We start from the raw sequence: 12,019 nt of genomic DNA, 5'->3' as shown, positions 1-12,019 counted from the left end.
TAGAGGGAGCAGAGATAAGCTGTAAAATGACCTTGAATTACTAGAGGGTGATAAGCAGCTTTTTTGGTTAAAATCTAGAGAAAGTGAAGAGTGCCACTCTGACCCTCAGTCCCCATCACCTCCCAGACTGAGTTAATGTTTGGTCTCTGGCTTCAGGAAACCAAAGGGTGGCACTGGCTGAGCAGAGGCTACCAGAGAGTGAGAGCAGGCTCCACGCCATAACCTTAAGCTTTCTTCTCTGTAACCCAAGTTGTGGGTTGTCTTTCCAGCCTGATGTCGGAATCTAGTTTCTTTCTCTGAAACATAGCCTGTCCAAATCCCTGAACTAGCAATGTGATTTGCAGCTCTTAGAATCACCTGCCCCTTTTCAGGAAAGACTTTGGTTCTTTCAAAGATTTAGATTTTAAAAAATAAACTTTAAAGTTGCATCACCTGTTCATCCTTTTCTTCTTTCTCTTGGTTACATCTGCACACTGTTCCTCAGTACATAAAGAGAGCAGTGCTCCAAACATAGGGTTTGTGGTTGGTCCAGAGTCCCTACTTCACTGACTGGAGAGATATGGGGGAGATTGACATTTCCTCCGAGAAACCCCATTATGTGCAACATCCAGTGTCCGATGCGGTAGAGTAAGCGTGGCGTAGCCGTGATCAAGGGATGGGCTTGGTTGGTGAGCTGCAGGTAGCCTCCCACGGTCTTATGTGCTCTAGTATGGTATGAATGAAGCAGAGAAGGGTTTCCCAGACTCTCGAGGTGGCTACAGAATTGAAGAAAGGACCCGTGGACAAGGAAAATGTCCGAAGTCAGGAAAAGGAACCTGAAAAAGGCGAGGATCTTTTGACAGAGGCACTGGCCAGGATTGCTGCTGAGACATCACACAGAACAAGCAGGACCAGCTGTGTCTGAATGGATGACGAATCAGGATGCCCAGGGCTTGGTGGACCCAACTTTGCCAGAACCGATGAGCAAGGGTAGAGACCAGCCGCCAAAGGCCAAGCGTGATGCGATGCCTCAGCTGCAGACCAGCAAGGGCTAGAAGAAGGTGAGGGGCAGTAGGGAAGCCTTAGAAAAAACAGATTCTTCCCCAAAGAGTCTAAGATTTGGATGGGATAAAGACTGAGAACGTTAGGCTTTAATTTGGTTTTATAAAAATCACTGAATAAGAATGGACTATACCGGAATGTGATAAAAAATATCTTTTGCTATAGGCAGATTGGCAGTTTATACATTAAGGTGGATTTATGTATTTTTTAAGAAGTTACTTTTTTTTTCAAATCTGAGTTTTTATACTCACCCACTATACTCATTTAATACTTTGATCAAGCCTGTAAGGAAATTAGACTCAAGGAGATAAAATAATTTGCTCAGTGTCATAGTTAGCAATTAGTAGAGCCAAGACGTTAATTTATCTGGTATCAGAGTTTGTGTCTCAAACTACTATCCTAAACCTCAGAGTTGTATGGTTATTATTTTTATCTTCTGTATTATTTTTAATCCATAGGAGAATACAGCCTGAAAAATGAGTTATAACTATATCCTGTTGTAAATATTCTTTATTTGCTTTTGTCTTTTGTTCTTGTATTTTTCCCCTCTACTTCATTAATCTATCTGGTTTTGTCCCTTTTATCTTGTTAGTCCTCCATTTTGTCCTTTTTTTTTTTTACCATTCCACCGAGCCCCCATGGTTGAAGGTCTCTGTCAAAATGTTCTTTGCCTACACCAAGCTGTGTGTCCCCCAAGAGATAGACCATATCACATGGAGGCCCCTGGCTTGGCATCTTCCCAGACCTCAAGAAGCAGGACCTGAAGACAGCACTGTCTTTGGATTTGCAAGCCTACAAATTGATTTCATTGAGTTTGAGAGGTCCAAGAGGACTGAGTTTAAGATGAATGGTATAATCATCTTCCAGAGAAATAAATTTACTTGGCAGGTTTCCACTAAAATGGATTTTAAAAAAATGTCAGATGGAACTAAAACATTTAAGACATATGGTGCATTAACTAAATGTTTAAACATTTGCCTTTAGCTGCGTGAACATATCATTGATGAGATGAGCTCAGTGAGCGATGTTGAACATCTTTGACTGAATCACTGTCCAGTAGAGAGCTCTATTTCTTGAATCTATTTAATATAAACCATCCCCAGATGCTTACAACAGATACCAAATATGTGCTATAATTTCACTGTTGAATGCAAATGCACATAAAAATGAAAGATCCAAATGAGAAAAATCTATCTGTAATCTTAGTTGTTACCTTTTATTTGAAATTAGTGCTCCAGAGAAGGGTGCAAACGAGAGCGTCATTAGGCATGAAACAGTGAAAGTCACTGGGATGCCCTCAGTCCATTCTACTGTCCTCCAGGAAATCCCTTAATACTTTATTGCAGGGTCAGCAAACATGCAGCAAGTGTGGGAGTGCTCCCCCTCACCCCATGTCCACAGCAGACATTGTTAATCAATCACAACACTTAATTTTCCTGCTGAGCCTGCACTTGGCTTGAGCTTTTTTTCTCCACCCAGCACTCCAGGCAACCACTGCCAATTGATCCAAGTTGGCACTTAAAATGTAATCTATTTGCAATCTCTAGACACAGAACAATGATAGAGCAGTGGGGTGTTTCTATATCTTATGTATCTGACAGATGTAATAACTGTGGGTCCTTGGCCATTGGATATTGTTAGGGTTTATTCCTTAAACTAAAAGGATGGTTTTGGGGCTCCTTGGGTTTTAGAAGAATCCACTAGGTCTTAGTCTCTATCTAGTCATATAAAGGGCCAGAATTCTGTCTTCTAGGCAGACTGACGCCACACATACCTATATCCTTTCCTCCTTCATACTCCAAGTTTCACAAACTCAGGATCCTCAAACTGAGAATTCTAGACCCATTTGAAATAGAATGTCAGGAACTACCAGAGAACCTGAAACTAAGGTGATCACTCAAATTCTCGATACTGCAGAGAACTTCCTGGAGTAAAGCTGTGTGTATGTTGGTTGGGGTGGGAGCACAGAATTTGTATTTAAAATCTGATCTCATATGTATTCACATGTCCCACGTAGGCTGTAAATAATAACAGCTACTGTTTATGTAAGTGACAAGGTGTTAAGCACCAAAGGACATGCACTTTCATTTAATCTTTATAACATCTCTTGAAATACAACATCCCCATTTTATAGATAATTAAACTGAGGCTTACAATGCTAGGGATCTTATCTAAGATCACATAGACATATGTCTGTATTGGACACAGTCTTGATGGAAACAGATGGCAAATTCTAAAAGATAAGTGAAGACAGTTTAATGAAAGAACTATTACAGAGACGAGGGTAGGATTAAGGAAACCAATGAAGAATGGTTCCAAAGCCTCCAAAGATGGGCAATGATTGGAATCCTTTTGCCACTCTAGACACTGTTATTTAAACAGCAAAAACTCATGTGAGGGATCCCTGATTGTGAGTTGTTACCTTAAGAAGAGGATGTCCTTTACTGCCCAAACCAACTACGTCTTGACTGGCTATAAGAGATGGGGGAGAGAGCCTGTGCCTCCCAATGGCCAGATCCAACTGGAAGCCAGAGGTGAAGGAGCTCAGAGGTGCAGTCCATAGAGGTCAGCACAAAGCACAGAAGGCAATGAGAATAATGTGCTTAATGGTGGACTGGCAGTCAAACACAGTATTGCTCTGAGCCCATTCTCATAACTGCTACTTTATATTTCATGCCTTGCCTAGGGTTTAGGAGTCCAAGTCTAGAAGTAACAGCCAATGCTTACTTTCACTCCAGAAAAGAGAAGAAGAAAAAACTGAAGTATCCTGAGTGCACCATGGCAGTACACACTGTCCTTGGCATCTGACAGGTGTTCAATGAATGCTATGGATTATGATTTCTTCCTCTTCCTTTTTCCTTCTTTCATCCATTTCTCCCTTTCTGTGCCTTCGTTCCTTGACCAAAGTGATGGTACTCAGGGCAAAGGAAGTTGATTTGTAATTTCCAATGCTTTACTTACAGTATTTTATTTTTAATGAGACACATGTGAGGTGGGTGGGTATTTATTCCCAATTTCCAGAAGAGGAAATTGTACTTTGCTGATTTGAAAGCCAGTACTCATTTGTGCTTGAAGTCTCTGTAACAAATCAACAGTAGCAGACTCTGATAGTTTAAAACAGTGACTTGAAAAAGAGAAGTTAGCTATTTTAATAACTGTTAAATTTAACCCATGATTTATCAAAGCATCGATTACCTAAAGCATGAGCCATAGAAGGTTCTGGGACCACCACTCATTCTACATCTGTCTTCTCTCTTCCTCAGTGTCTCTCCTACATTTCCCCCTGTACCCGCCTCACTCTTCCCACCATCTCCCACTTCTCTCCATCTCCCTTGCCTTCCCCTCCTTCTCACTGCCTTTTCTCGTGTTTCTTTCTCTTCTTCTTTTATTTCCACTCCTATGCTTTCACCAGTGTTGATGAGATACAGCTTAGGGGTTACAGCTGCAAGCTCTAAATGCAGACTGCCCGGATTCAAGTCCTCCTTCTGTCATTATGAGGAATATAACTTTGGGTAAGTTATCTGATCTCTTGAAGTCTCAGTTTCCTTATATGTAAAATAGGAGAATAAAAATACTTACCCGTGATTAATGTAAAAATGAACAATGAACGTAAAAGATTTACAATCACAATTATTATTTCTCTCTTCCTTTGTCCAACTTTCCCTTCCACTTTCTACCTTTCTCCCAAAGCTATGATCTTCAGTGTCAAAATGTTCCCTGACTCATAAATTAATAAAAAGTCAGGAGATTGGTGAATTCCATGACTCAGGTTCTAGAAGAAAAATGCAACAAAGCAGCAGGCAGCATTGGGAATGTAAAGAATGCTTACAAATGAGAAGCTGGTGGTTCACGTGTATTTTGAAAATGTTGATTTCTGTGGTTCTAGAGACTTCTTGAAGGCAGTGTTCCTGTTGCATTCAGTTGAGAGATGGCAGCAGCCGCCTCCAGGAATAGCAGGTATCACTGGAGAGACATCCTTTCGGATGGGAGCTGCAAAGACCCATGGGTTGACAGAAGAGTTGCATAATTGTTCAGGATTTAACTCTCCCTGGAATGGCTCAAAGAGGGAGCTATATGTGAAGTGAACTTGTGGATAAATAACTCTGGCACAGAGCTCTGCACCATCTGCAGACATTGCAGAAATGAGCAGGGAAAGCCAACGAGCTGTGAGTGACAGAGATTAATCTTCAGAGTCACAAAGGCATGTCGTTCTGTTTGGAATTCAGGCAACACTGGAGAGCGTCACAGCCACGGAACATTTCTTTGAGGCAATGAAGACATTTATCAGCCATAACTCTCAGGTGACTGTGGGTCCTGGAATCCTTGATACCGTCGAATCAAAAGAACCCAGAAGAAAGACACTTCCTTTTAAAAGTAGGAGAGGAAAGAAGATGATCATGTTCAATTTTTCACTTAAAATGACTCACTCAGATGCCTTAGATGAAGCTGACCTACGCTATCCAGAGGGCTGGGGAGGACACAGATGGGATCACCACCCCCCACAGGCTGCAACTCTTTAAGGTGGTACCTGGATTCCCTGTTTGGGTTGTTTGGGAATTACGCTTTTTGGAATGTTTACTTATTGATCAATACGTCTGTCTTTATAAAACATATTTATATTTATAAAATCGTTCTGTTAAAAAATGTTTTCAAAAATAAAATTTTTTCTAAATATAAAAATAGCACATATCCATTTATATCCAAACAAAATAAAAAAATCCTTTACAGTGATTATTATGTTGATTATATGAAACATTAAAAGTGATATTAAAAGAATAACTATGCTTGATATATTTCACATACATTAATCAATTTCTTGGTATTAACTATTCCTAATACCATTTTTCTGTTATTCTCAAAAATGTATTTCTTCAACATGGTCTCATTAAAATTTTTTTCACAAAATTGCCTGTAGTTTTCTTTTAAGTATAATTTATGGTTAATAAATTTTAAATTATTGTCATATTTCATAAGCTCATCTATGGCCCATAATATTTTTAGCTGAGAAAATACTTTCCTTTCAGATACAGAAGTACACAGTAAGCTAAGAGAAAATACTGCTAAAAGAGTGTATTCTCAATTCTGTTTTTAAAATCAAAGTGTGTAAATATGTCAGCCCAAATATTTTCATGCATACTCTTTTCCCTTCATTCAGAATATCTTTCTTTGATAAATATTTTAATCAAAGTTCTTCAATTAAGTTGTCTCTATGGTGTTTTTGAATGTTTCTCCAAACTCAGTTGCTGTAAAATCATAGGTATGGTTATTTTCACTCCATCCCAGTGAAGAATAACAATTTATCCAATATAAGTGACAGTTCCATCAAGAGTCTCACAAGTTGAAACATTCCAAACTGCATTATAGAATTTCAAATGTGACTATTATACACAGCAAGAGGGTTCATCCTTTTCATTTGTTCACTCTTTCTTTGGTATTTTAATGGTAACTTTAGTGATAAGTTTCCTTAAGTCATTACTTTCAGGAAAACCTGCAGAAAGTAACTGTTAGTGTTTGAAATTGACATTGAGGTTTTTTCAGTAGATTAGCACTTTACATTTTCACATGGTCACAAATATCATTAGGGCTCGCAAGTTAGATGTTAAATACCAACAAACATTTTGTGCAAGTTGTGTGTTCACCTGCTTTCTTAAGAAATTCAGTACTTGAATTTTTATTAAACATGTGATTTCTTCCCCCTAGAATTCACTGTTGCTAATGAATTATCTGAAAAATGTTTTTAAAGTTACCAAACAATAACACAAAAAGTTGTAGAGTTAGAGCATATAATAAATGATAAAACCACTGCAGAAGGAAATTATTCTGTACACACTCTATGGAGGGACTCTCGGTCTCTGTTTCCCACACATTTTGCACACACCTAACCTACAGTTTCCCAAGTTTCCCTTGCCTCTGTGGCCTGGTACTCTGGTGGCTTCATGCATCTCGCAGTCTGCAGCACTCGCCACAGCATCACTTGTCCATGTGCTCCGTTGATGTGGAAGGGGCAGTGATGCTGAACACTTTGGCTGCTAACACCACCAGACTGAAGGAGTTTGCTGCCCAGACCCCAGTGTACAAGATCACTTTGTTGCCTTTCAAGGGAGATGATATTACACTGCATCTAGAAAGAATAAAGAGAAGAAAGTTCATCTCTCGTTGTTTTTCAAATAACCAAGTATTAAATTGAGAACTCCCTTTAGGATACGTGCATTTCACTGGAGACTAGGTGAAGCCATGGCAGAAGCTCGAAGTAAAAGTGGAAGCCTAAAAAATCTAGCATGTTTTAATATAACAATTAACAATAATACTTTCATAAATATGAAAAAATCTGAGACACACGCTAAAGCAGATGGAGTGCCAGGAATACTAGACAGAAACAGGTAGTTCAGACGCAAACCTGGATATATACTTGGCAGTTAGGAGCCCAATCTTCAGACCATCCTGGACCAAAGTCTGTTGTATCAATGGATAGTTGCATGATTATGGGCTGATATCTACCCTCAGCCTCCTCTTTTGCAAAATGAGAGCCAAAGTGCCTGCCTCACTGGGCTGTTGTAAGGAGGAAAATGTATGGCATGTGCCAGGAGAAAGGATCAGGTACACAAAACAGCTGCTCACGACATGAGACAGAGCTGTTATTATTACCACCATGCTCACCTCACCATGACTTTGCACTGGGTACAAATGCCGTGGGATGATTGCTAGTCAGGCTGATTTTTCTCGTGAAAAATGAAGCAGGATCAGAAAGAATCAGGGAGAACAAAGAAGGGAAGAAAAGAAGGTGGTCAAGTGGTGTAACAGGTCTGCAGTGTTGGTAAGATGGTTTAGATTTGTGTTGTTCTCCCGTCAAAACAGGAGGAGAACCACTGTTCATTAAATACTTCCTCTGAGTCCAGCCTTGGAGCAAATGTTTACTCCGTTTTATAACAGGGCTCTCTCATTCTCACAGGTGCTTTCCCTGTAACCGCCACACTGGGCACAATTATTATTAACTCCATTTTACAGACAAGGAAACTGAGGCTTTAAGAGGCAAGAGAACAAGAGCTAACACGGATTAGAGATAAAACCCATGCTCCTAAGCCCATGTTTTTATCTACATTACTTCTCAGTAACTCAGAAGCTAAAGGTGCCCAGTTAACCCACGTTTGGAGTGTCCAACACACAATTCTGATTCTGTTCAGCAACACTCAATAGGATTTTATGAGATTGTGTTGTCCTTTCTTATTAGCAACCTCAAAAAATTAGAAATCCTTAAAAAATAGTTCATCTCTTAATTAACTAAACAGTTTTCTGAGCCTATTTGTAATTTTTAGCAATTGGCAATAGCAAGTTCTATAATGTTTTATACAATAAGCATAAACCAGCCTATGCTGTGGTAACAAGTAAACTCCAAATCTCAGTCACTCAAGGTAGCAAAGGATTATTTCTTGGTCATGTTACCTGTCTGTTGCAAATCCTCAGGGTAGGAGCTTGGGACATCAGATTGATAAGATAGTCACTGTCGGTTACCAGCCAGAGGGAAGAGAGCACTGGAGGATCTCACGTTACGTGATCCCGCTCAGAAGTGGCACACTCACATCCCCAGAAAATTCACTGGGCAAAACTAGCTGCATGGCTTTGCCCCAACACAAGGGAGCTGAGAAGTACAATTCTGCCATGTGTATGGGAAGGGAGAAATGAAAATACTTGGCAAACAGCAGTAATCATTGATACAAAGTTATTGCAAATGTTGTAAATTATTATTTTCTCTTAATTTTTATAAAATGCCCTCTTTCAAGCTTCAGGTGGTCCCCTCTACTCAACGTACTCTATTATCAGGTAAATAAATCCTTGCTCACATATTTTAACAAAATTTCTACCTTGTTTCCCATGGAAGAACATCAGGTTGAAGAGTCACTTCTGTCTTTTCTTAAAAGATCTTTTTAAAAAGTGACATCAACGCCTAGCTAAGGGGGATTCCTTAAGGAAATGTGTCATTTTCTTGTCTAGAAGTCAATGAGCTCAAAGAAAAATAAGGGTAGGGCTGAAAGGATGTGGAATAAAAGACCCAGTTAACGCCTAAAAGACGCCAAATTGGAAAGTGTTACTGCTCCTTGTATCATCCATCACTGCAAATGGCTCAGCAGGAAAAAGACTGTCTCAAGCTGGCAGTCTTGCCATAGAAATAGATCATTTCAATAAGGGTGGCAGAATTGCAGAGCGCAACATGGCCAGTGACATTCCATTGACTAGTTAAGAACCAAAAAAGGTAAGAACAGAGTGAATGAAAATTCAATCAAGTCCTAATCAAAGTAAAGTTCAATAAATCTGGGAAATACTCTTGTCTTGGGTTTTTTTTTTTTGGCCCCTAAATATTAATCAGCTATAAATTACTTTCAAGTTATCCATTCAGCTTTTAAAAATGAATTGGCCTTTTCATGGAAATCTGTATTCAAAAGTAAAGATAGAATTTAATGTCCTTGGTTTAGATGTACTTCATGGAAGTGAGCAGTCTTTCTTGGCTGCATTCTTAGCACATAATAAAGAATGAGAGTGCGGGAGACATTTCAAGGGAGTGGGGCTGGAGGCATGCAATGAAGAGATTGGGAGCAAATTCAGCTTTCAGGGTGTTTAACACCACACACAGAAAACTCTTCATTGTGTCTTTATTAAACTCCTATTTGGTAATCAAGAAGAAGTAGGATAATTCAATTCCAAAAATAGTTATTGAGCACCTACTAATATGCCTAAAAGTGCTTTGCATACTTCTGTGAACCATATGAGAGAAGTATTATTATTGTTATGGCGTCATATTTGAAATTGCAAAGACAACACAGGTCAACAGGAGCAGGTGATGAAGAGAAGAGCAACGGAATAATCAACGGATAGATTAAAGTATTGATCATGCTTTATATTTTGCAGAGTAAATGGAAGTCCAAAGTAAGTATTGGTTAAAAATCAATGATTCACTTTGATGTCTATATCAAAGCACATTTTAAATATCACAAAGAAAACATTTAAACCTAGTTTTATATCTATGTGATTCTAATTTCTAAAATACTTTATCACATCAGCTAGTTAGTTAAGAAGATTCCTTTATGTGGTATTAATTTAGCTGGCATACTTAGGTATCATTCAAGACACGGACATGAAACACAACTATAATCAACTGTACAATTGTAAATCAACTATACTTCAAAAAAAAAACACATGGACATAGTTGTGTGTTGATTAGCAGTTCATAACTATTAGATGATTTTAGAGACAAAAATATCAGATGCTCTTGAATAAAATATCTTAATGAAAATTAAAAATTTTTATGTTATAAAATTTTAAATTCCCCAAATTATTATTATTATTATTGATATAATAATGGCACATCAAATGTAAAAGAATCTTAATAAACTTACAGTATTGGTTGAAAATATGTATGATTTCAGCTAGCTGATATAATTAATATCTGACAAAATGTATTTTAAGAAAAAAGTAGTACTAGAGAAAAAAGATGACTATTAAACAATGATAAATTATTCAATGTACCAGGATGTAATAATTCTAAACTTGCATACACTTAATAGCCTCAAATATATGCAAAAAATCAATAGGACTACAAGAAGAAAGTGACAATTTCACTATCAAAGTCTGAAATTTTAATATTTTCTTTCAGTTGACAGATCAAGCACCTAAAAAAACCCAGAATGTTGAAGACAAATGAAACCTGACAGATTTATAGAACACTGTATCCAACAACTGCAGAATATATATCATTTCCAATTAAACATAAAAGATTGTTAAATATTGTCCTTGTCTAAGCCACAAAATTACTCGCAATAGATTTCAAAGGATAGGAGTCTGTGGCCAATATTAGCTAAATGTTTACTAATTTGTATTTTTTTAGATTCCATATATATGATATCATATAATATTTGTCTTTCTCTTTCTGACTTCACCTAGTATAATAGTCTCTAGGTCCATCTGTGTTGCTGCAAATGGCAATATTTCCTTCTTTTTTAAGACTGAGTAATATTCCATTGTATATATACACCACATCTTTATCCATTCGTCTGTTGATGACATTTTGGTTGCTACCACGTCTTAGCTATTGTAAATAGTGCTATGAACATTGGGGTGAATGTATCTTTTCGAATTAGAGTTTTCATCTTTTCCAGATTTATGCCCAGGAGTGGGATTGCTGGATCATATGCTAGCTCTATCTTTAGTTTTTTAAGGAATCTCCATACTGTTTTCCACAGTAGCTGCACCAATTTATATTGCCACCAACAGTATAGGAGGGTTCCCTTTTTTCCACACCCACTCCAGCATTTATTTGTTGACTTTTTAATGATGGGTGTTCTGACCTGTGCGAAGTGATACCTCATTGTAGTTTTGATTTGTGTTTCTCCAATAATTAGCAATGTTGAGTATCTTTTCAAGTGCCTGTTGGCCATCTGGATGTCTTTTTGGAGAAATGTCCGTTTAGGTCTTCCACCGATTTTTGATTGGGTTGTTTGTTGGTTTATTATTTGATATTTTGATATTTTTGAATTGTATGAGCTATTTATATAAATACCAGCCCCTTGTTAGTTGCATCGTTTGCAAATATTTTCTCTCATTCTGTGTGTTATCTTTTATTTTTTATGGTTTCCCTTGTGCCAAAGCTTTTAAGTTTGATTAGGTCCCATTTGTTTATTTTTGCTTTTATTTCTTTTGCCTTGGGAGACTGATTTAAGAAAATATTGCTATGATTTATGTCTGAGAATGTTTTGCCTATGTTCTCTACCAGGCGTTTTGTGGTGTCATGTTTTATATTTAGGCCTTTAAACCATTTTGAGTTTATTTTTGTATGTGATGCGAGGGAGTGTTCTAATTTAATTGGTTTACATGTAGCTGTCCAGCTTTCCCAACACCACTTGTTGAAGAGGTTGTTTTTTCTCCATTGTATATTCTTGCCTCCTTTGTCGTAGACTAATTACCTGTAGCTGTGTGGGTTTATTTCTGG

This window comes from Vicugna pacos, chromosome 25 (genome assembly GCF_048564905.1).
Source record: "Vicugna pacos chromosome 25, VicPac4, whole genome shotgun sequence".
NCBI lineage: Eukaryota > Metazoa > Chordata > Mammalia > Artiodactyla > Camelidae > Vicugna > Vicugna pacos.
This window is presented reverse-complemented; position numbering follows the sequence as displayed.